At 37.1% G+C, this 22,850-nt stretch overlaps 1 protein-coding gene across 9 annotated transcripts in view; it reads right to left on the bottom strand.

Moving 5' to 3' along the window:
• Positions 1-22,850, bottom strand: part of ERBIN (erbb2 interacting protein) — a 116,596-nt gene that overhangs the window by 75,041 nt on the left and 18,705 nt on the right. For 6 of the 9 annotated variants that reach the window (XM_084225933.1, XM_084225932.1, XM_084225938.1 and 3 more), the window contains 2 exons: positions 21,935-22,046; positions 239-295 (listed from right to left, as the gene is read on the bottom strand). The gene's annotated coding sequence lies outside the window, so the exon portion shown is untranslated. Of the gene's footprint in view, positions 1-238; positions 296-21,439; positions 21,445-21,934; positions 22,047-22,850 lie in introns of those variants that run through there. The other 3 variants (XM_084225934.1, XM_084225939.1, XM_084225935.1) reach the window with 2 other exon arrangements.

The following is a 22,850-nucleotide window of genomic DNA, read 5'->3' as shown; positions in this document are numbered from 1 at the left end:
AACAGAATTATCTTCCTTTTTCATATATTTCCCTTTCACGTAAATAAGTATAATTTACTTGGGTCTTCAACAGATATTCAGAGCTAAAAAAAACAGCTTTCAAAGTAACATGAGATGTGATGCAGAATAAAACTCAAGTGCTTTGAAGGCAATTATAACAAAATATGAATAAATAAGAGGATTTCTATTTTAACACATTAGACAGTTAGTCCAGAGGAAAGAAAAATAATGTACTTACCACTGTGTTACTTTCTTCTCCCTGCTGCTTCTTCCCTGAGCTTTCAAAGTCAACATTCTGTTTAAAACAAAGGGACAAATTTTAATAATACTAGATAAGAACAAACTAGTATTTTATTGTATTGTATTAGATATTTTCTTGGCTTTCATAGTTTCGGTTTTGTTAAAAGAAAAGCTTTACATGTGTATGAACAACAGCTTGAATATTTCAGAGTACTTGAGAGACTTCCAAGACAGCAAAACTGCATATATTCTTTTAAAGGCGATCATTCTTGTGTGCACAAAACATTGCTTTTTACCCTGTTTTTATTTTAACACACTCTGTCTACAAAGTTGTTTCATTTTTACTCCTTTTATAGTTACTAAATTAAAATATTAAGTATCACACAGATTTCTCTTGCACACAGTTCTGAAGAATTCCAAGAAAAAATATATTAAAAATTAACCAAAGACGATAAAAGTACATTTTTGCATGTTAACTTCAGGAATTTTTTAGAAAATTGCAACATAAGGTGTAACAGATCTGACGCTAATTTCACTGATGTAGAACAATTAAAAACAAATGAAAACATCCAGTGTTTTTGACTGAACACACGCAAAATTAGTTGGCTGGAGTGATGGGAAGAATTAATTTTGCCTCCAACAAAGGCAGAAGTAGAACATATCTTCAGCGGGATTAAATGTCAACTGTAGTCAGACAGATCATCTAACCGAACACAAAGTTATGTAGAGCAGATAAGAAGCTAAGTCAAGCAGAGTATAATCTGTCAAATTCTCAGTATCTAGAAAAGAATTTAAGTTGTGAGGATCACAGGTAGTAGCTTTAAATTCAAAGTATTTACCTATAAATAGAACTATATTTCATTTCTTTCCAATAAAAGCAGAATTAGGCCACCATAAAATAAATAAATAGATCCTGAAAGAGATTTAAATTTAACTTTTTCCAGGAGAAAAGCAAGTTCCTTGTTTTGGGGTAAGAAACAGGTCAATGAACTCCCACAGAAGCCAAGACTTCCACAGCTAGACTGCATTAGAATCAAATTTTGCATATCACATGTCCTATTCCTCATTTGGGAGTCACTGGTGTCAGCTTCCGCATTCGTAACAAATGAACTCCAATGCACTACACTGCATATATCTATACATTTATTTTCAATAGAAGGGCATCCAAGACATGCAAATAGCAAGGGATAAAAGTAATATTAAAGCCACAAGTCTTTCAAGCTCCCTACTGAAAGAAAAAAAAATCTATTAGTTTAGCCAGCCTCAGAAATGCAGAGCAGAACCACTCAAGACAATTCAAATGATCAAGAAAGACATCAATGATCAAATCAGATTCTGAAACTTGGGCTCCTAGTAGAGTCAGTCAAATTGCCATGTCTGCATGCTTCTTTCCTTTCCCACACCACTTTGCTCCTACCGCAAAACTGTGATCTTTACAAAAGCTATTTCAGAGGCACTACACACAAACTCCTGAACAGAAGAAAGGCAGGTCTGCAGTACTTCTGCCAGGATAAGCAGAATTCATCCAGAGAACTCAACAATGCAGAGTTGGATCTGACAAAAAGACAGGTGATTGTGCCTCTGACAGATAAAGACTTAAGGTCAAGAGTTTGCAGGCAAAGCATTCACAGTAGAGTAATTATCAAAGAAACAGCTAGCCCTATAATTGTCACAAAAACAATAAACAAAACGGGATTACTCTTGCATTATTTCCTGACACCTGTTTGGCTGCATCTGTTGAAATGCCTAAAAGAATAAAATCCAGTGGTAGGCAGCCATTACCATTTGACCTGTTTGCAGATTTCCAACCCAAGTAGAAGGAACTCATCCAATCTCAAACATCCAGAGGCAATAATACAGCAAGAGCGTGCATAAGGGGAAGAATACATAAAACTACCTGGATATTTCACATCATGCTGCTTTATAGATTTAGAAGCTACACAAGTCTCTGAACAAGAGACGACAGTTACAAAATCAAACAAAAGCAATTAACTCAGTGCAAACGTAATGTAACAAAACTGTGACATTGAGTCGCACAACCTTAAGCCTCAGTCAAAAGACGACAGCTCAGGATGTGCTGTAACTACATCTGTAAGCACCTATGAGTTTCCAATAGCAGAAACCTCCTATCACCACACAGTTTGCATGAAACAACCTCTCTAAGAAAATAAACTGGGATATTTGGAGGAGCTCAAAGTAACCATGCACCAGAACTGCAGAAATCTAGAGACAAGGGCTAATGTGTTTTTCTCAAACACTAATAGCAGGGTGGTTGTGGCACCAGCCAAGGACTGTTGGCAATACCATGCTGTGAGAAAGAACAAGATGTGACTGGACAAGGGGCCACACAGAGGTAGGACAGCACTTCTCTGGGACAAAGGTCTTTGATCTACCTCCTGGAGATAAGCACAGCTCAGTACAGCACAAACAGAGAAATGAGGTGGAGAAACAGGCATGGACTATATGGGGGGGAACAAGACCACCAAAGACCCAAAGCCCTCTGACCCATTTCCACAAGGGCCTGGAAGAACTGTGAGTAGTAAGTAATTTGCATAGAAAGCATGACACATCCCCAGGGCAGGGAAAACTTATCTATTAATTGGTACCCTGATCTAAACCCAGGAAGTGGCCCAGGACATGCCATCAGCTGAATTGATGTGGCAGCCAGGACTGGTAATCTCTTTCCTACTTTCCTTTCTTTCTCCCCCTCTTTAATTCATATCTCTCTCTTCCTTTACACCTTACCCCTTCATCCAAAATCCAGGGTCACATGCTTATATAAGAGGCCAGTGTACTAACATACCAATTTCCAAGCCAAGTGTGTAATTTACTAATAAAACTTCCTAAGCTTTTGTGGATCATCTGACTTCTCATTCCTTTCAACCTATGAGTATCTACAAATCTTGGGCGCTCCCTTCCCCCTAAGGGTGCAACATCACAAAGATTTCAGCTAGTTCAGTTCACCACTTTTTTAGTTGTTTTGCAGAAGTGGTAACAGGTGCTTTAGATGACGAGTGGTTACTTACCGTCAAGGTAAAAATACCTAATGAAATCTTATTTAGCCATACTCTAGGTAATGATATCAATCACATCAGACTGAGTCTCAATATGTTTCTCTAACGAAAAAACTCTAGCATTCAGTCTTATGGAGACAGTACTTGGGGGAACTATTTTATGTATCCGTCCTGTTCATACTCTTTCTTAACTAAAACCCAAATGCTACTAGAAATGCTTGCCAGCTGGATTCCTAGTCTGACCCAGAGCTGCTGTTCCAATCACTGCACTCCAGGGGTTGCTCACAACTAATTGGACAAGTGTTCCTCATTTCACCAAGTATTTAACTTCCAACTTACCACTGGCTTTAGCCTACAGAAGGTGAAAACAAGGACAGACAGCCAAAGAAAAATAGTGGAAGACTAAGCAGTCAGGGATCAGGTTAGGAAAACTAAAGCACTGGTAAAATTAGATCTGGCCAGGGGGATCAAGGCAACTAGAAAAGCTTCCACAAGATGGTTTCTTTCCCATACAGAAGGAATTGGACAAACTTCAGAAGCGCATCACAAGAACCTCCAAGTTCAACAAGGCCAAATGCAAGGTGCTTCACTTGAGTTGGGGCAATCCCAGACATAAACACAGACTGGGGCGGAAACTCAGTGAGAGCAGCCCTGTCAAGAAGGACTTCAGGTTTCTCCTGGACAAAAAGCTGGACAACAGTGTGTGCTCACTGCCCAGAAAGCCAACTGTATCCTGGTCTGTATCAAAACAGCAGCTGAAGGAAGTGATTCTGCCCCTCTTCTTTGCCCTTGTAATGCCCCACCAGAAGTACTGTGTCCAGTACAAAAAATTCTTTACCATGAGGGGGATGAAGCACTGGAACAGACTGCCCAGAGAAGTTGTGGATGCCATTTCCAAAGCAAATGGGAGAACTGGTTACCTGAGACATGGAGAAGGCCAAAATATTCAATTACTTTTTTGTCTCGGTCTTCACCAGCAAGTTCTCCAGCCACCTCACCAGAGCTGCAGAAGACAAAGGCAGGGACTGGAAGAATTAAGAACTATCTATCTGCTGTAGAAGAAGATCTGGTTTTTGACCATTTAAGTGAACATGAAGGTTCACAAGTCCATGGGACCTGATGAGGTACATCCATAGATCCAGAAGGAATTGACAAAGGAAGTAGATAAGCCATTACCTATCATACTTGAGAAGTTGCGGAAGTTCTAGTGACTGGGAAAAGGACATAAAACACAATTTTTTAAAAGGAAAATAAAAACCCATAGAATTTACAAGTCAGTCAGGTCTCACCTCACTGCTCATAAAGATTATTGAGCAGATCCTCCTGAAAACTCTGTTAAGGCACACAGAAAACAAGGAGGTGATTTGTGACATCCAGCACGTCTTCACTAAGGGGAAGTCACGTCTGACAAATGTGGCTACCTTCTGCAATGGGGCTAGAGTTCACCTCAAATCCTCAGAATTCTTTCAATTGGTTTTGGAGATCAACTTGGAAAGAATACTGATGTACCCAGAACATGCAGTAAACTTTCACACAACAGATCAGAATGTAGGGTTATACTTCAGTACAATGAATGAGGCCCAAGCAGTTTTTTTACTTTCTCCAAACTGTTATAGGAAACAAAACAAAACAAAAAAACCCCAAAACCAAAATAAACCAAAACAAACAAACAAACAAACAAAAAACAACCGCACAAAAAAAAGCACAAAAAAAAACAAAATAAAACCCAAACAACAATAACCAAATCAAAAACAAACAAAAAAAAAAAAAAAAGAGAGAGAGAGAGGGAGAGAGTGGGTAAACCACAACATGCTCTTCATTTCAGGAAGGGTTGGAAATAAATGTAGGAAAGACACTTCTGTGCTGTTCTTATGAGCCAGCGAAGGCTTCCTGAAGATAAGGAAAGCCTCGTATCTCTCTTAAGGAAGGTACCAAGGTTGTCACCATGACAACGTGAAGAAAAAGAGAAAGTCAAAAGATAAAGACTTTGGTTGGCTCACAGAGTGGCATGGCTCCTTTTCACCTATTGAGAGTTTTGTTTCTTCTTCATGACCAACGGGCAGTATATGTATTCGTTAAGCAAATGTAAATTTCTTGTAAAACTATAAAGGCAACATGTTGCTTTAATAAATAGATCTATACAGACTTCTGACGGAGTCCTGGCGCTTTGCGCCATGTTGAGCTCTATAGCGACAAATAAGTATCTTAAAAACTGCTTGCTTCAGAGGCATTTCAGGCAGCCTTTACCCCTCAATAACCACCCTCCATTTTGAATACTGAAAACAGTAAAACCAGCAAAATATTTCTTTAACTCCAGAAGAATACTGCAGAATCCAGATTATCTGAGCTTGTCCTTAAACATCCATTCATATTCAACAGGAAAGTATATTTAGCTAAAGAGTCTTTAGACTGATCAAAATCATCCATACTAGAGAATCATTTTAGCAGAAAGAGATCCCATACTGAACCACAAAAATCAGTCTAGTAATCCAAGAATAATTTTAGGGCAAGTAGAGCAGTTGTTTTTTTGCCCTTTGGAATGGGGATGAGGAAGACGAAGCATTCCAAAGATTGAGAAAAAGCAATTGTATTCACCATTGGTATCACTGAAGATACCACGATACCGGGTAGAAGAAGACTTTGCATGCCAAAGGATCCCCATAACCAGATTTTTTTTTTTTTGAAGTGTCAGGGGAGTACATGAAGATGAACATAATCATTTCATACGCAATAATAAGTAAGTTTTAATGTCAGTGTTCAGAATCGCAAGATTCTAATTCACAACCTGCCACATTGGAGGGAAATGTGTGCCTTACAGTGAGCTAGCTTGAACAAACAAAACAACATATGATTTTGATTGAGGAAACAAAAGATAAACACAGCTGAGAAAATATTTATCTCTTAGACAGTATATCTTTTGAAATTAAACATATTTTGCACAAAGTAGAAAGGCCTGTAGACCACAGACAGCTTAGTCCATCTCAGATTCCCAGACTGGGGAACAAGGAAGGATAAGAGAGAAGGACCAAGGAGACACAAAGGATCCAGAGAACACTCTCAAAAACAAATTCATCTTGCTTTTCCTGGAAGCAGATGCTGTCATCCTGTCCCACTGTTTTTTGGTTTTTTCAGTATCTGAAACAAAGGCAGACATTTAGAGTGAAGCAAAGAAACACAGAACTGTCTCATTGACAGAGATCTAGCATGTTTCAGGGAGCAGAACTATCCTTCTATTGATTTGGGGTGGTCAAGTCTAAGACGTTAATAACAAAACATTACCATTACCTCAAGCAGCATGAGACTGACCTGCTTGAGGATTTCTTGCCTCCTAGTACCAATGCTGTCAGAGCTGCTGACAACCAGAATCCTTTAATGCAGGAAGAGGACAGCTGATAGCACATTCTAAGCAGGTTCACATTGGCTTCCAGAATGCCCCAAAATAACCTGCTGGTGTACTGCAGGGGACATGCAGTTCAAAAGTGCTCTGCCAAGGGCTAAGGGTATGCTTACCAACATATGGAATGCAAAAGGCACTATGACAGACTAACTTGCTATATGACTTATATCTCAATTTAAAGAGTTCCACTGTTCTGCCAGATCATCTACAGTTCTATTAGAGGTTTTTTAATTATCTTAAAACGTAATGGACTGCCTAGAGTTCAATAAAGTGAAATTTTGTTACTTTCCATATCACAATGGCACTTTTGCAGAAGACAGTTAAGAAAACACATTCATAGCTGTGCCCACACAAATAAATCAGAACTGATGGATTTTGTGGTTGACTACTGTTCCTTGGGAAAGCTGGTCAGAAAAGGGTCTCCAAGTCATAAATGAAGGCTGCACCTGTGACCTCAATTTTTTTAAAGGCAGCATTTCCACCTCTGTGGATATAGCTACAAAAGCCTTGTCTAAGTATTCTGAGTACAAATTGTGATTTTGCAATAAAACAAACATACCTAGACCTAGGAAATTGTCTGGTGTTCAAAACTCCCTTTTATAACAGAGCAGATATGCAGAAATGACCAATATGTCAACATTTGATCTCACCAGTGAAACATTCATATGCACCTGATTGGAGGAGTTTTGGATCTCATCAAACCGCAAGAAATCATTTATAAATCAAGACACCTGTTTCCCAAAGCATAAGCCTCAGCTCATATGCTCTGAAAAGTTATTCAATAATGTAAAGAACAAAATACCATGTTGTTATTAAACATAAACAGTCAGATCTACAACGCCCTCAGAAGGCATAGCTGCTGTAGGTAAGACTCACATTGTGATTTGTAATTGCCTTTAAACCCCATTATTCTCCAGAGCAGTATTAAGATATAGCACTATTTTACTTTCTTTCCCAAGCAATGAAAACAGCAGAATGATGGAGGTTCTTAGGCACCTCTCCGGATCATGTGGTCCAACCTACCACCCAGCCTACCACATCAGAACAAGCCAACATTAGATGCTACAAAGTCAAACTCTACTTTTGAGTTAAAGTCAATATCATTTTGTAAAAAAGGACGCAGATCAGTGGGATTATTGGGAAACATTTCAGGGGAAGAAAGATGAGACTTAATGGTTTTTGTTAACCATGGCGGTACATGTTTCAGTGCCTCCACTCTAGCAAAATTGTCTAGTCAATGTACTATCTTAGGTAGTCATTTTCCAAGTCCTACTAAAGCAACTGAATAATCACATAATGATTCAATCATACATGAAGGCATAATATGAAATGTTCCGGCCTGCATTAAGAAAAAGTTATCAGGTACATCTCTTTGCAGAACCAAGACACCTTATATCAATATATTCTGCTCTACAGGAAAGTAGGGTTGGTTTTCACAAACTTACAATTTATTAAAATCTATAAACAAAGGTTGCTTTCCAGAATGGTAAATGTGAGGGGGATTAAACTGTTACTGTATGCTGCTCCTAATCATTCTGCTTAAGGCATTACTAATGTCTACTGTTTCTGTTACATGATGCCATCACATTGGCTCAAGTAACAAGAAACCAAGACAGAAATGAAAACACAGAAAACAGAAACAAAAATACAATATACAGAAAAAACATTGGTTTTCTACTCCCAACTTAATGCTAAAAATTAAGAATTTTAGAAAGGCTTTAAAACATTACTATTCACGACGTCCTTAAACATACCCCTGTCTTAACACAGAATAAAAAAGTTAAGTGATCTCTTCATAACAATTTGATTCCTCTCTTTGAAGTATACAATATAGAAGTAGCTGAACTTAATAAAAAACTAACAAAAAAACCCCCCACGAACCCTATGCGCAACAGAAAACTACTGGAGGTGGTTTTGTAGACCACTTATTTTGGCCTCACAGATCATTCTTATGGACAAAACCAACATATTTCAGAATAGCAACAATCTGTACCCTGTGCAGCATCACAATTCTTTACCAAACCATTTTTCTAAAAGTGACAGTTGTGCTAGCTCAGTGACTAAAAGTGAGCAGCTGTGCCAAGCTACACACTGAGGTCCAGTTAACCCTTCAGAAGCTTTGTTGTTAGTGGTAACAGAAAGAATCCAACTGATTTCATAGTGATTAAAAAGAAAAAATTTTTTTTTCAATCTACAACTTTCACACAAGCTTCAGCCATTTCAAAGATGTCCATTGCTACTATAGAATTGACATTAGCTTTTGAGAGAACTGAACATATCTACGTGACATCAGAAGGCCAATTAGCACCACAATGTGACAGAAGCACTCAATATAACAAGAGAGACTACAAATCCAAGAGACAACTATTTAAATCTGGTGTCCTCACGCTATGCTTCTATGTGTCACTGTTCCTTTCCACCCTGCACCCCTTCATTCTTTAGTTTCCCATCAGCACATGGATCCCAGACAGTGAGCACTACTAAAGGTCAAAGCTTTTTCAGTCCTATTGTTGTTAGCCACAGCAAATGTGGTCAAAACTCAGCATTTTTTCACTGCAGAACAAGAGAATGAGGGGAAAAATGAGGAATGTGGAAGATTTGGAAAACAAGTGACTAAGAGAGTAAGAATACATAAAACAGAATATACCAATTTAATCTGTAGTAATATTTACATCTAAAACCACAAAATTCAGTCATGTATGCACACGAAACAACACCAGAATATATACCACTATTTCTAGAAAGACATACTTGATCAAAATTAAGTAGGTGGTTCACTTGTATTATGCTATTATCATGATCCTAATTTCTTTTTGCCTACTACCATTCATCAGATAAACCCTTTTTCCTCCCCCACTTCATCACACCCATATCTTTTATTAGATATTGAAATACTTTAGGAAGGGACATATCTAATTTTATTGTGCAGTACTTCAGAAATATGGCAACAAGTCTTATAGAGACCATGAGCATGTATAAAATGCTGGTGGCAGCCAACACCCACACTTCTGTGTGCAAACAGCACTTGCTTAAACATCGCCTTAAGTAGATGGCTCACTAGTAGATAACACATTAGCTACTTAAAATGAGGAAAAAAGAAATGATCTAGATAGTAAAGTAAGTATCTGCAAGCATGAGAGAAAGCGGAGGGAATAAAAACCTGTATTGTCAATTCTCCAAAAACATGTGCAACTTAATCAAATAAATCCTAGGATAAATCCTCCATCTGAATGAACCCAAGATTGTCACAGACAGCGTATTCTTGTCTTGAAAGACAATCAACACAAGGTTCAAGTTCTCTTGGACAACATTTTGAGTATAGGCTTCCAGCACTGCAGATTAACCACCTATTGCTGGCACCCCAATAGCAAGACCAATAAAGATGATATATTTCTCTCCATTTAAAACCTAGGCAGTCAGATAGACATTTGATACACTCCGCCAGTTATGACACAGCCTCTGCACAAAACCAATCCCTAGAGCTGTTTCAAACCAATAAAATACAGAAGCTCATGACAGACTACAAATTTTATCAATTCTGAGAATGTTTGTGGCATCAAATGTTTGAATTCATCTTGTGCCTGTGGCCTTTGAATTCGTCTTGTGCCTGTGGCCTTTCATGGCTACTGGTTGGCCCAGGAGATACTAAAACACAGCTTGAATCGTTACAGCTGAGGCTTTATACTAGAAATTATCAAATTATGCATAAAATACTGAATTCTTAGAAGTAATGAGACCTAAGTTGTCTTAATATATTATGAAATTGATATTAGGAATTGGATGAATCTTTTACATTTCACATCCTTCAGAAACATAATTTTATATCATAATGGAGATTTCATATTTAAATTGTCTCAAAAAGAGAAGAAGCTAACAACAAACAGTTGCTGTTGTATATAATTGTATACTTAATTATAGATCTCACACTACCAGCCAAGTCATTATTAGGGTATATTAATTCCTGAGTTCTCTTTCCTTTCAGGGCAGAGTTGAGCAGGGCTAATCAAGCAACACTTTAAGCTATTTTTAGATATCATTTCCCCCCCGACATGTGTAGAGGCATAACTTTCCAATTAACAATTGCTATTATGAACCTTTTACTTCCTTCGGCATTTATTTTGTTCCTCATTGCTTTACAAAATTGAATTAGGAGACATCACTGGCCAGTTTGATTACAAATACAATCAGCAATCTGACAACACACTTGCAAAATTGCTAAATATTCATAGCCACAAAGGAAATTGACTTCAGCTGTGCTCTTAACAAGTGAAGTGAAACAAAAATATTTGTGTTATTGCTTGTCTGAGCAGGTTTAAATAAAAAGAAGAACCATCAGATACTTATTACAGCTTCAACTGTCAGTTATTACACATGCCAACTTCAAAGTCAGTGTTGTCTATAAACAGTAACAGACACCAGGAGGAATAATACATTTCTATATTGAAAACAAAAATTATATAGTCGAGCAGCAACAATGAAGAATTAGAGATATGAATTTTTAAAAACACACTGATCTGAAGTAGGGATATACCCTGAAGGCAAATGTCCAGTATCAAAACTTTTTTGTTAGCTCTGGACAATTGAATAGGTGCCTTCCTGGAAGCTGGTGTTTCCTGTTTGAATTGATATTAAATTTTTAACTAACTGCAACAGCTACTGATTATGACTAAACATATAAAACATCAAACCAGTAAGTATTTTTACCCTACTACACTTCACACAGGCATGCACCATCTGTCACTGAGGTATGATCTGTAACTCCGTGACATTATCACATTACTCTCAAAAAGACTAATGCTACTGCCTAATCTCACGGTTTGAGCTAATTTCTAAACACTAAGCCTTGGTTTGCTGTCAGATCTCACTACCTGCCCGAGAACCAATGATGGAGCACAATTGTAACTTTTTATCATATAATTTAAAGCTGCCCAACCCCTTTGTTGCAGCTAATTTATAGTCTGCAAATACTGTTATAGGCGATTTGTTTCACAGATGAAAAGAAGCTACAGAATCCCCCTGGACTTTTGCTATGTAACAGGACAACAATCCTCCTCTAACACACAATACAATCCAGGGCCATAAGCTACCTGAACTAAAAGGCAAACAGCTCATTAAGGTAATAAAAAATTTCTGTTATTTGAAGTTGCAGAGCTGCAAGGTAATTAATCCCCAGCTCACAATATAATTTAAGGAAATTAATATGCTGCATTTAATTGATTGGAAAATAGTCCTAGTTGTTCCTGTCTAAAAAAAAACCTCTGTGGACTGAACTTGAAGTAACCAATGCAGACATAGCTTCTCAATCTGAAAAAAACAAACCAATAATTGCTACTTAAAAATCATGTGTGGACGGCAGTCTCTGGAAAGGAGCAGGATATGAGTTTGTTATACTCCCTCCAATAATGAGATTGCAGTGAGGGTTGTTTTGTCTCTGTTTTACCCTTTTTTATTAAGTTTAATTTAAACCAACACAGCATTACATGCAGAAATGGCTGTTTGTGTGTAGTCTGCAGTATCATATACTGATAGAAGCACTACCAAAATGCATGCCCTAAAATGCATTTGAAGACTATATTCATACATCTTCCAAAATCCTTTTTGCTGTAGTTCATTCTAGTTCAAAAAGTCTTCCAGTAATAAGTGAAATGCATTATTAGATCTGATAGCCAAACAATGGAGGTTCTTAGGGGATTCTGGCTTCTAGATACTGGTCCATTCTCAGTGCTGAGCAAAGACAAAAACAATCAGATATGAGCTTTAAAAACAAGCTAACATCTGCTTAATCTAAAATTAATATTTTTCTGGATCTTCCAGATCTTCAACAAGCTAGTACAAGATCTGGGCAAATCAATTAAGTCTGTATTTAAAGATATCTTAGCAATAAAGCGAGTCAACTGTTTACGTGCAGATTACTGAATTCTAATTTCTAGGAGAAAAACTGCATTACATTACATCTCTGCAATACTCTGTCTAGCAAGAAGACACAGTAACTAAAAAAGAGAATAAAATCAACCCCTTTCAAAAGGTTGATTCCTAACATTCCAGTCAGCTCTGTTAACAGTTGAAAAAGCACTACAATATTCTCTAGTATGGAAAAAAACTTATTTCTTTCTAGATACCAGCTTTCATTTTAATACCATTAAGGGTTAAGAACCTAGACAGATGGACAAAATTACTCAACAGTTTTAATGTATATGCTCTATGACAATGCTCATAGTCCAGTTTTCCCATAAAATAACAGAAATCCAAAAAATAATGCAGATGAAATTTATCTTTTCTGGTGTTAACATAGTAGGAGACTGGGCAGAGAATAAACATTAAAAGTATGGCACATAAAAACAGAGACCAGAATGAGCATTAGCGATTAGATAGCAGTAGTGTTATTGGCACCTCATTTAAAAAGAAAAACATTTTCAACAGCTTTGATTAGACTAGCAGACCAGCATCTAAATCTGGAATAGCAAATACTGAAAGAGAGCTTAACCAATTTATCTAACACCTACTCACTAGTTTAAGACTAATGAGCCTTAAACTTAAATCTTGCTGGATGTAAAAATGCCTGGGTCATCGCACCCAACAGATACCAAATCTTTATCTCCTATGGTTACTGTTTGCTTTAAACGCATGTGAAAAAAACTACAGTTCACATGCTTAAAAATGAGGAACCTTGACCCTAAGTAAAAATTTTACTCTTTCAGAGGTATGGGAATAAAAAGGAAAATAAGGAAAAGAGAAATATCAAAATATAAAAAAGGGAAAAGAAAAGCTGGGTTGGATTGCTAATATCTCCTATCCGTTCAAGACTTCTCAGAGAAGTAGTACAGGTCTACAGGTGATCCTTCCAGTCCTCAATAGTGGTGAGAGTCCCTAAAGAGTCACCTCTCTTGCTTCCTTATCTTTCCACTGCGGTTTCTTTTGCTGTTGGTCATCCCATTCCTCTCCACTCTTCTGCGGTTTCTTCTGTTTCAACATGTTATTTCTCATACTCCAAGTTGCTTCCCCTGCCTTTCTAATAGTAGTGTCCCTGACATGCTTCCATCTCAAAGAACTTTCCAGATGATAAGCACAGCTAGGGATTGCCTACTTTCGTTCAATGCATATAAAACCAAACATAAACTCAACCATCAGCAACAATGTTTTTACCGCATGCTTTGCTTACTTCTGGAAATCACCAGTACAATGTCCATTACTCTGACCCACAAATCTCCTTGCTTCTCCATCCTTTGAATCCTGCCCCCAGCCCCAAATACCCAAAACAAAACCTTAATCCCCCTCCCCCCTCAAACTTATACTTACTAAAAAATATTTTCTAGGAGGCTGCTTAACTGTATTGTTGGCTTAAGTACTGCTATTTTGCCCCTTTTCCTTTGAAGATATAAGCAGCTTATTTCTCTTATTTTTCAAACTATTTTCTCATACAAAATCAAAAGGGAGATTCCTCAATCAATAAAGTTGGCTTCTACCACCATCTATCTAGTCTCCTGTGTTGTAAGATATGGTCTGAGGGTATTCTATTTCCCATCTGTTAGAGGTGGGGCAGTTATCCTCTGTTAATTGGGCAGTTTTCTTCATCCACTCCACAACCAATCCTCCCTCGGGGGAGATACCTTCTGTTAATGCGCCATTGAGTCTCACGGCATGACTGATAAAATTACATCATCCCATTGTGAGATGCTCTGCCCAGGGGGAGGAGCCAAGCATTCCTATCTGGATATAATCTGAGATTTGGAACACCACAGGCAGCCTTTTCCCACTGGACTCCCAGAGAAGCAGCTTTCTTCTGCACTGGATTCCCAGAGGAAGATCAGGTCCATCTACACCACCACAGGACCTTCAGAGCAAAACCCCACCCTTCTACAGGATCACTGCTCCAACAGAACCACACCTTGCACTGCAGAAGGACTGCAGCCACGATTTAGTGGGAGTGCTACCAACACCCTGACCCACAGGGTGTCAGGTCGTATTCTGACTCTGTCAGTAGTTTGGGTTTTTTATTTCTACTATTACATTTGTATTTTTTAGTTTTTCTAGTAAAGAACTATTGTTCCTATGCCCATATCTTTGCCTGAGAGCCCCTTAATTTCAAAAATATAGTAATTTGGAGGGAGGGGGGGTTCACATTTTCCATTTCAAGGAAGACTCCTGCCTTCCTTACCTGTCATTTCAAACCAAGACACCTAGCTTCACCAATTTTTCAGAACTCTCAACAGCATTCCCACATAGATATATAAAATGTATTCACTGCATATTCCTTCGTATTATCCTCATTTCTTGCCTTCACAACAATGCTTATAAATAAAATGCCAACACCTACCAGGCTGCTGTTGTGCAAATACTACTGTTCATCAAACTAAATAGCGTTTAGCATCACCATCCCCCACATCATGTGCTCCTCCACTGATGTCAGTCACCGTGACCTGTTCTGAAGGACAATCAACCTGTTGTCTATACTACACTTGTGTTGAATCATGAGAGGCAATTCCAGTTTGTATACTGAAACTCCTTTAGATTACACAAAGGGTAATCATAATGCTTTGGAAAATAATTGATTTTACCCATCCTGAATGAAAATGCACTACATATGTTACACCTATACAGATACATGCATAAAAACCAAATAGTACAGGTATCCTGGTACAAACATTTAGGCTTTCTAAGAAGAAAATTTAAAGCAGACATATCTACCTGGTCTGTTTCTTTAGTGTTCCATAGTAAACAAAAATACAAATTAAGTTTAATAAAAAACATAAAATCAAGAGAAGAAATACTCTGAGTCCTGATTTTTTATTCAGGAAGAAGAATAAGCCCACCATTCTACCATGAGAGGCAGGAGTCAACCAATTTTCTTGATATCTGCAAGAAGGTAAGTTTTTTCCCCCTTGTGCTCCAGTTAGGTCAGCTACAGTATCAAAGAATGGCTGGTGCTGAAGAGACCTTAAAGATCAATAGTTCAACAATTTTGCCACAGGCAAAGGCACTTTCCACTAGATCAGGTTGCTCAAAGCCTGATGTAGTCTGGAATGCGTCCTTCCCAGCTCCTCTGGGCAACCTGTTTCAGTGCTTCACAATCCTCACAGGAAAGAATTTCCTTCTAATATCCAATTTATACCTACCCTTTTTCAGTTTAAAGCCACTCCCCCTTGTCCTATCACCACATTCTCTTGCAAAAAGTCCCCTTCCATCTTTCTTGTAGGCACCCCACAGATACTGAAAGGTGCCATAAGGTTTCTCTGAAGCCTTCTCTTTTCCAGGCTGAAGAAGCCCAGCTCTCTCAGCCTGTCTTCACAGAAGAGGTACCTTAGCCCTCCCATCATTTTCATGGCCCTACATGAAACAGACTTTCTACAAAAGGTCCAAACTTTCAGAAAGTTTTATCTCTGGACTCGAGGGGAGGTATTATTGCAAAATAAATTACAACATTTTTAACTGTGAATAGAGATTCAGAATAACCCTGGAATACTTTGTACTTGAAGTCTGCATTTCAACACAAAAAATAAGGAAGGACTGAAGCAAAAACCATATAAACATCCAAACTGAGCAAGAACATTCTCTTGCTTGAATTTTACATGGCTTGGTATTAGCAAAAAGAACAGAGGAGCTTCTCCACCTAGCCTTAGGGTGTCAAATGAAACAGATTTTTATCCTCAAACAGCAGCAGTTAAACACAAAAGATAAGCAGAGCTTCTTTCTCACTTAGACAATGAGTTCAAGGGGTAGAGAGAGGGAACACAAGAGTAAAGCAAGAGTTTGACATGATATTCTAGGGAAAATATTAATCCTCTACCATAAAGCCAGAATTAACCTAACTTATTACAGGATTACAGTCAAACAATTTTCCAACTGATCAAAAAATTTATAATGTGAACCATTTGTCTCTTGATCATCAAGTTCTCAACTTTGATAATTACCAAAGTCTCCTATTCTGACAAGCAAATTAAACATATCTGTTAAATTTATTAAAAATAAGTACATTTTGGTATATTTTATCTCATTCTCACTCACTTTAGTGGTCCTAATATTAGCCTCCTAGATATCTTAGGTAGACCCCCGTCATCCTTTACTTTCTGAAGTTTGTAACCCACAATTCATTGCCATAGCTTTTTTCCCCTCTATTTAATTAACAGATGCACACTTCTCACTACCATATTATCCTGTTTTAGATTCAATGTTTTCTAAGCATCCAGTAAAACATCCTTTAACTGATTTCCCTTCAAAACTGAGTAGAAAAGAAATTTCTATATAGATGATTTCACTGAATGACTTCCAAGTGATCTTTATAAAAAGGAACAAATAAATGCTGCTGATTAAACTTCATATTTATTATGTACAATCAAAGTCAATTCACAGTCATTTATACTTTATCAAAAACAAGGTTTTAAATACACTACTGGTTATTTGGCTCCTTTCAATAATAGGTGTGACTACAAATCCTTTTATAATTACTTCTAAAAATACTGCATCCATCATTTTTTTAATGAACGTTTTAGTATTAGTAGTACAAGACCACCTGCACATAAAATTAAGTTTCCTGTACTTAAGGAGTTTGTCATCCTGTATGTGACTGCAATTTGATAGTCCATAGCAAGCTATTTCTGCTATTTCGGCCACAGAGAAAACCAACTGATAAGTGGTTTTTTTTTTTTTTTTCAGTTCTCATCAAAAGAGAATTGTCCTTTTTCTTCACTTTGCCATTCCTAATTTGCCAGCAGCTATTTTAACCATCAAACATATTACTTTTTCTACCATGGGTCAGCGACACTATGCAGATCAACCATAAGCGTTTTCTTTTCTCCTTCAAACTGAGTACCCAACACTTTTTTCTTAATAAATGTTCTTAGAATTATTCATCAGTCTTTCATGAGCAGTATTTCCAGTACCTTGCATTTGTGTTGGGTATTTTTCCTTCTGCACGTTTTAATAGATATTCTACTTGCCTCTTCTCTGTAACTGATGTTTACTTCAAGTCATTTTTATTTGAGGAAAATCTGTTATCTCTTCACCCTAAAATCAAGCTGCCGATTCATAACAGGAAAACCCACTCCCTTTCCATCACTTACCTAGTCAGTTAGCTCACTCTTATCATCTTTGTCCTCATTTACTTATCAACAGAAGACCACTTGGACCTGCAGAAACACTATGCCTTTTGTCATTTATTCAAAAATGACAGTCTGGCTGTCTTGGATGGCTAGAAGTCTTCAGGTATGTAATCTATAGTGTAATATCATCATGATGATATAGCATTCCAAAACACACCTTACGTCCCATGTTACTCCTTCCATATAAATCAAAGCAACTGATTCTTTTGGCTTTTTGTATAGAAGGCTTCTTTGGACTGAACTTGATGCAGATTGGCTAGCTTCAAATTTACGTGGTCTTATTTAGTGAAATCCAGTATTTCTCATCCTGATGCGGAATTCTATAAGACATCAATCTGTACAGCTCTCCACACCATTGTTGTACGATTCCCCTGACACAGTAATGATACGGGAAGAAAATTGTAATTTTTATATAAGCTTGTGCAAATAAATTTGTAAACTCATACAATTCTTTATATTAAGACAAGTATTTTGGCAGAAAAACAAACTATGGCACATCCATTACAACTACTATGACATCACTGAAACAAAGCTATTCTATCAGGCATTTCTATTTCACCATCACCTCTTCCCACTAGGAGGAAAATATACTTTCATATTATAATGTACACAACTGGACCATTAAGAAAAAAATACCCTGGGGTTAGCAGGGGAAGCAAGAAACAAAAGGAAAGGAGGAAATTGTCTGAGAGGTCTGTGAATGACACAGAAGCGGTATCTTAACTGAAGAAACAGGCACTGGCATTCAAAGACAACTGCTGAAACCAAGTTAACCTGCCTACATTAGCTAGCACTTGATTCTATCGCCATGGAATAATGCAGATGGAAAAGAAGAGGAGAGAGGGAAAAGGAAGCCAGAATGTGCTATGCTATTTAAATACTCTAGAAGAATTCTCTGCACAATTCCCCTCCAATACCACCACACATTTATGACACTTTAAGAAGTTTTTTATTTGCTAGCTACTAAATTGACAAACAAGATTCAAGAACTGCTTAGATAATGCAAGCATGTGTACCCCAACATCTAGCCTTTGCATAGAATTAAACAAAGTTGCCTCTATGGAAACAGGATGTTTTCCTTACAATACCCAATTCTGGCCATGTGACAGCCAGCAAGCTTGTTCACACAAGTCAACCCTATGATAACCTAATCTTGTTTAGACTCTCTTAGCAGCGCACACATTTTAAGGGATAAACTAACTACTATTCCTTCTGTGTCCTAAAAGAAAAAAAAACATTCAACAGAGCAGGCCAGAATTTGTTAATAGAAGTGCCTATGGGTCTGAGAATGAGTTATTGAGACAGCTTGTCCATAACCTCACTTACACTACAGGGAACACCAGGCTCACAGAACAATGAGTTCCCCAAGTGCATTGCCAAGATAAAATATATCTCATGCTGACTAGTTTAACCTTCACAGCTGAAACACCTGAGATATGTTTGAGCAGGCATTTCACGCCAGAACTTGTCAAATATAACTAGGAAGGGGGAGAATTAAGGCAGCATTTATTGCTACAAGGAGAAATGAATCAGCAAGTCAAGAGGGCTCACAGATTAAATATGCAAACCAGAGCTTACGTAAGAATGTTGGAATACATCCAAAATAAAGAAGTCACAAGAATACTGAAGGGATAGGATACAGGGAATCCTTTTTCGTCAACACAGTTTTCTTTATTCAGGTGGAAATCTTGATAGCAAGACAATGAAGTAGGAGTTTTCTTAACTAACTATAATTACACAGCTTCAAAATTGCATCCTTAAATAAAGCATTGTCAGAAGACAAAATACACTCCAAATACATCAAAAAACAAGCTGCTATACACTATAAGAGTGAAGGTTTCAGGGTCTTGTCAAATTCACCTATCAGGTGATTACAAATAGTTAAAAAAATAAAAGAACTCTGACAACTTTTAGTCTCATGTTTCTTTCATGTACTTTCTATTCTCAAGTAAAAACTTGTTTATGGTTTCTACTTCCATGTCATATTTCAGTACGTGTAAATACATGTTGATACATTATGTGCACATTGGACCTAAGCATTTAACATTGTGCTCACTATGTATTTAGCAGCTTGTCAAATACATCGACTTTTCCAGAAACCTACTAGTTACAAAAAGCTTTTGAGAAGCTGGAGAACACATACCAAATTGGCATTAAAAAGCCTCTACCCAAAATGATCACAAAACATGAAGAACACTTATTAGATATTTTGTAATGCCTACAGTACATTTTTCATTACAACATGCTTTATAATTGAGCTATTAAAGATATGTGCGCAGCCACAAGATTCTCAAAAAGCATTTGCTTCACAATCCTGTTCTTTTTAGCAAGTAGAGGTTTTCTTACCCCAATAAAGACTCATTAATTAAAGCTGCTAATGAATCAACTGTTAGGAGTGAAAAGGGAACTAGACTTAAGAGCAAACTACTGCAAAGCAGGAAACAAACTCTAGATTTAAACACACCATTCGAATTACCCCAGTAATACTGAAGTGTTTCCAAGTAAAAATGAGCAGAATCACAATGAAACTAGGATTATAAAACAATGTTCTAATTTAACATAACATCATTAGCAACATTTTAATATATGTATTTGCCTATTATCTTACACATATTCAATGTTACTGAACAATATTAGTAGCATAAAAAAAATAAAGAACCGCCAAGCTGTGCACTGCTGCCTGAACTCTTCCACTTTGTGGTTAGCCTGGCAGTAGCAGCTTATTAGAAGTCCCAGCCTTTTCAAAAAATAAAATTATTTCTCTTTTGTGACAATTTTTTCCACAATATCACTCTCTAGTCAGAGAATTATGAAAGAAATCTCCAAAGTTTAACAGAGAAAAATTGCACTTCTTAAAATTCCATAAACAAGGATGTACAGAAACAATTGTGAAACCCTCACACAGAACATCAAGTACTATATATATATATATATATATATATATATGATTTTCCTCTCAAAAATAGAATATGCACCTCAAAAGTCTAACTTTTTTCATTAAAACCCACTCTTTCCCCATCAACTAATTTTCAAGATAAAGTTCCTACACTTGGTACTGTCTTTTCACAATTTAAATATCATGACTTCTCTATTTCCAAGCACATAATTTCAGCAATTATTAAGGATTTAAAACATTATTTTTGCCATTGAAATATTTCCCCTCTCAAAAGTCGAACATTTTCTGTGGCTAGTTACACTTATTTGGGGTGCATTCTAACTATATTCTTGAATCAAAAGATGGTGAGAGCAGAATTAAAAAAATGCATTTGCTCAACAGTCCTTATGAAGACTAAGATTGTATATTATCCTACTCCAGTATATACTGTAATCTATCAAAGATTTTTGTGGCACTTCAATTAGGGACGAAAATTGGACAATAAAAAAAAAACCCCACATCATTCTAGTCAGTTTTTCCCTATTCTGCTATGACCCCTTTCTGAGCATCTATGTGCATCTGCTATTAAATAATGCAATGAAAAATAAGTTTAAAAAAAAAATCCTTTCAGTCTTAGCCCACCCTAAACATACCACTAACAAGTATACAGAACCACAACAGTATATGCATGCAATTGGAAAAAAAAAAAGCTGACTCCCCCAAACAAAAAAAAACCCAAAAAACTAAAAAAAAACAACAAAAACAAACAAACAAACAAACAAAATAAAAAAAACAAGCCCAAAAAAACCCCCAAAACCCAAATCACTCTAACCTTTCTTTAGATAGAACAACAGCATCTACTTTAGCTTATGCAGGGCAGAAATACTTGTTTGAAATTAATTTTATTTTTGCACAAAGCTCTCTGAATACATTACCATAAAAGGGGTTAAGAATTCAAAGTAAGCAAATAATGCAGAAAAATAGAGCAGAAGCAATGGAAGACAGTCTACTCAAGTGCTCATACAGAGCTGTATCAACTTTAAAATACAAACAGACCATGCTCTGTGACCCAAGTGCAAGAGACAGTACCAATACAGTGAATACCCCCAGCACCCCTTGAGAGAAAACAAACAATTCACATTTCTTATGCGTCATCCCTACAAGCTACTGTAATACAAATTCAGCAGTTAAAAATTTGTCATTCTTACGTGTGATGGGGAGAAAGCACACTTTAGAGTGTAATTGAAACAAAAAGTGTGCCAAAACATTTAATTCTCCTTATCTCTTTTAACATATGTGGACAATCACCTACCCAAATCACTCCACCACTGCCAATTTACACCATAGGAGCCTGAATCAGCTTCTCAGCTGGGACCACAGATTGACCAGGACGTCAAACAGTTTATTAAACCATCCACATGGATCTGTGAAAGAGAATTAAGAAGTGTTTTCAAAATGATTGGTCTAAGTGGCCTTGCACAAAACTACAAGTTTCAAATCCACACATTTATTTTGTCTTATACCAGAATCGAACACAGACAACACAGAAGCTGCAATATGTAGCTTACCACAACCACCACCATTCTGTCAACATTAATTTTTGTTCTTTGTCAAATCTGAACATAATGCAATCAGAAAAAGCAGTGTGTCAAAACACAATAAAGGTAAAACTGATTATGGTCTCCTCCTTCTATGGCAGCCAAAACTGAAATATATACACTACTAGCAAGCCAGAGCTCAGAACAGCTCCCTGTTATTTGTATGAATGGAGTCAATTATCAGATTAACAAAATGTAACCAAAACCAACAAGCAGTTATGTGGAGGACTGGGCTGAATGACTTCCTCTTTAAAGTTCTGGTGAATCTCAAGCATGTTCTCTGAAAGAGAATCTATACCACCCACACGGACACAAAAGCTCCCACAGCCCTCATGGGGAAATAAAATTCACTGCAACAAATGAGTCTTTAAAAAAGCTTCAATTATTTTAACTGGACCTGCCAGCTGCCTTTCATTTAGCTTAATATCATGTTTTACTGAAGGTCTGCAGCCACAGCTATTGGCAAGAGTGGATACAGTTGCTTACAAGTAGTTGGATCTATTTCTCAGAAGATTACTCTGCCTGGTGAGCTTTTGTGGAATATTGCCATACACTCTGAATGTTGAGAATGCAAAGTTTTAATACGTGGTCCTAGCTAGTAAGTCAGAATAATGCAGTAAATCTAAGATG

This window comes from Fringilla coelebs (assembly GCF_963513975.1).
Source record: "Fringilla coelebs genome assembly, chromosome: Z".
NCBI classification, from domain to species: Eukaryota; Metazoa; Chordata; class Aves; order Passeriformes; family Fringillidae; genus Fringilla; species Fringilla coelebs.
The sequence above is the reverse complement of the archived record's forward strand: the minus strand, read 5'-3'. Positions and strand labels throughout refer to the sequence as shown.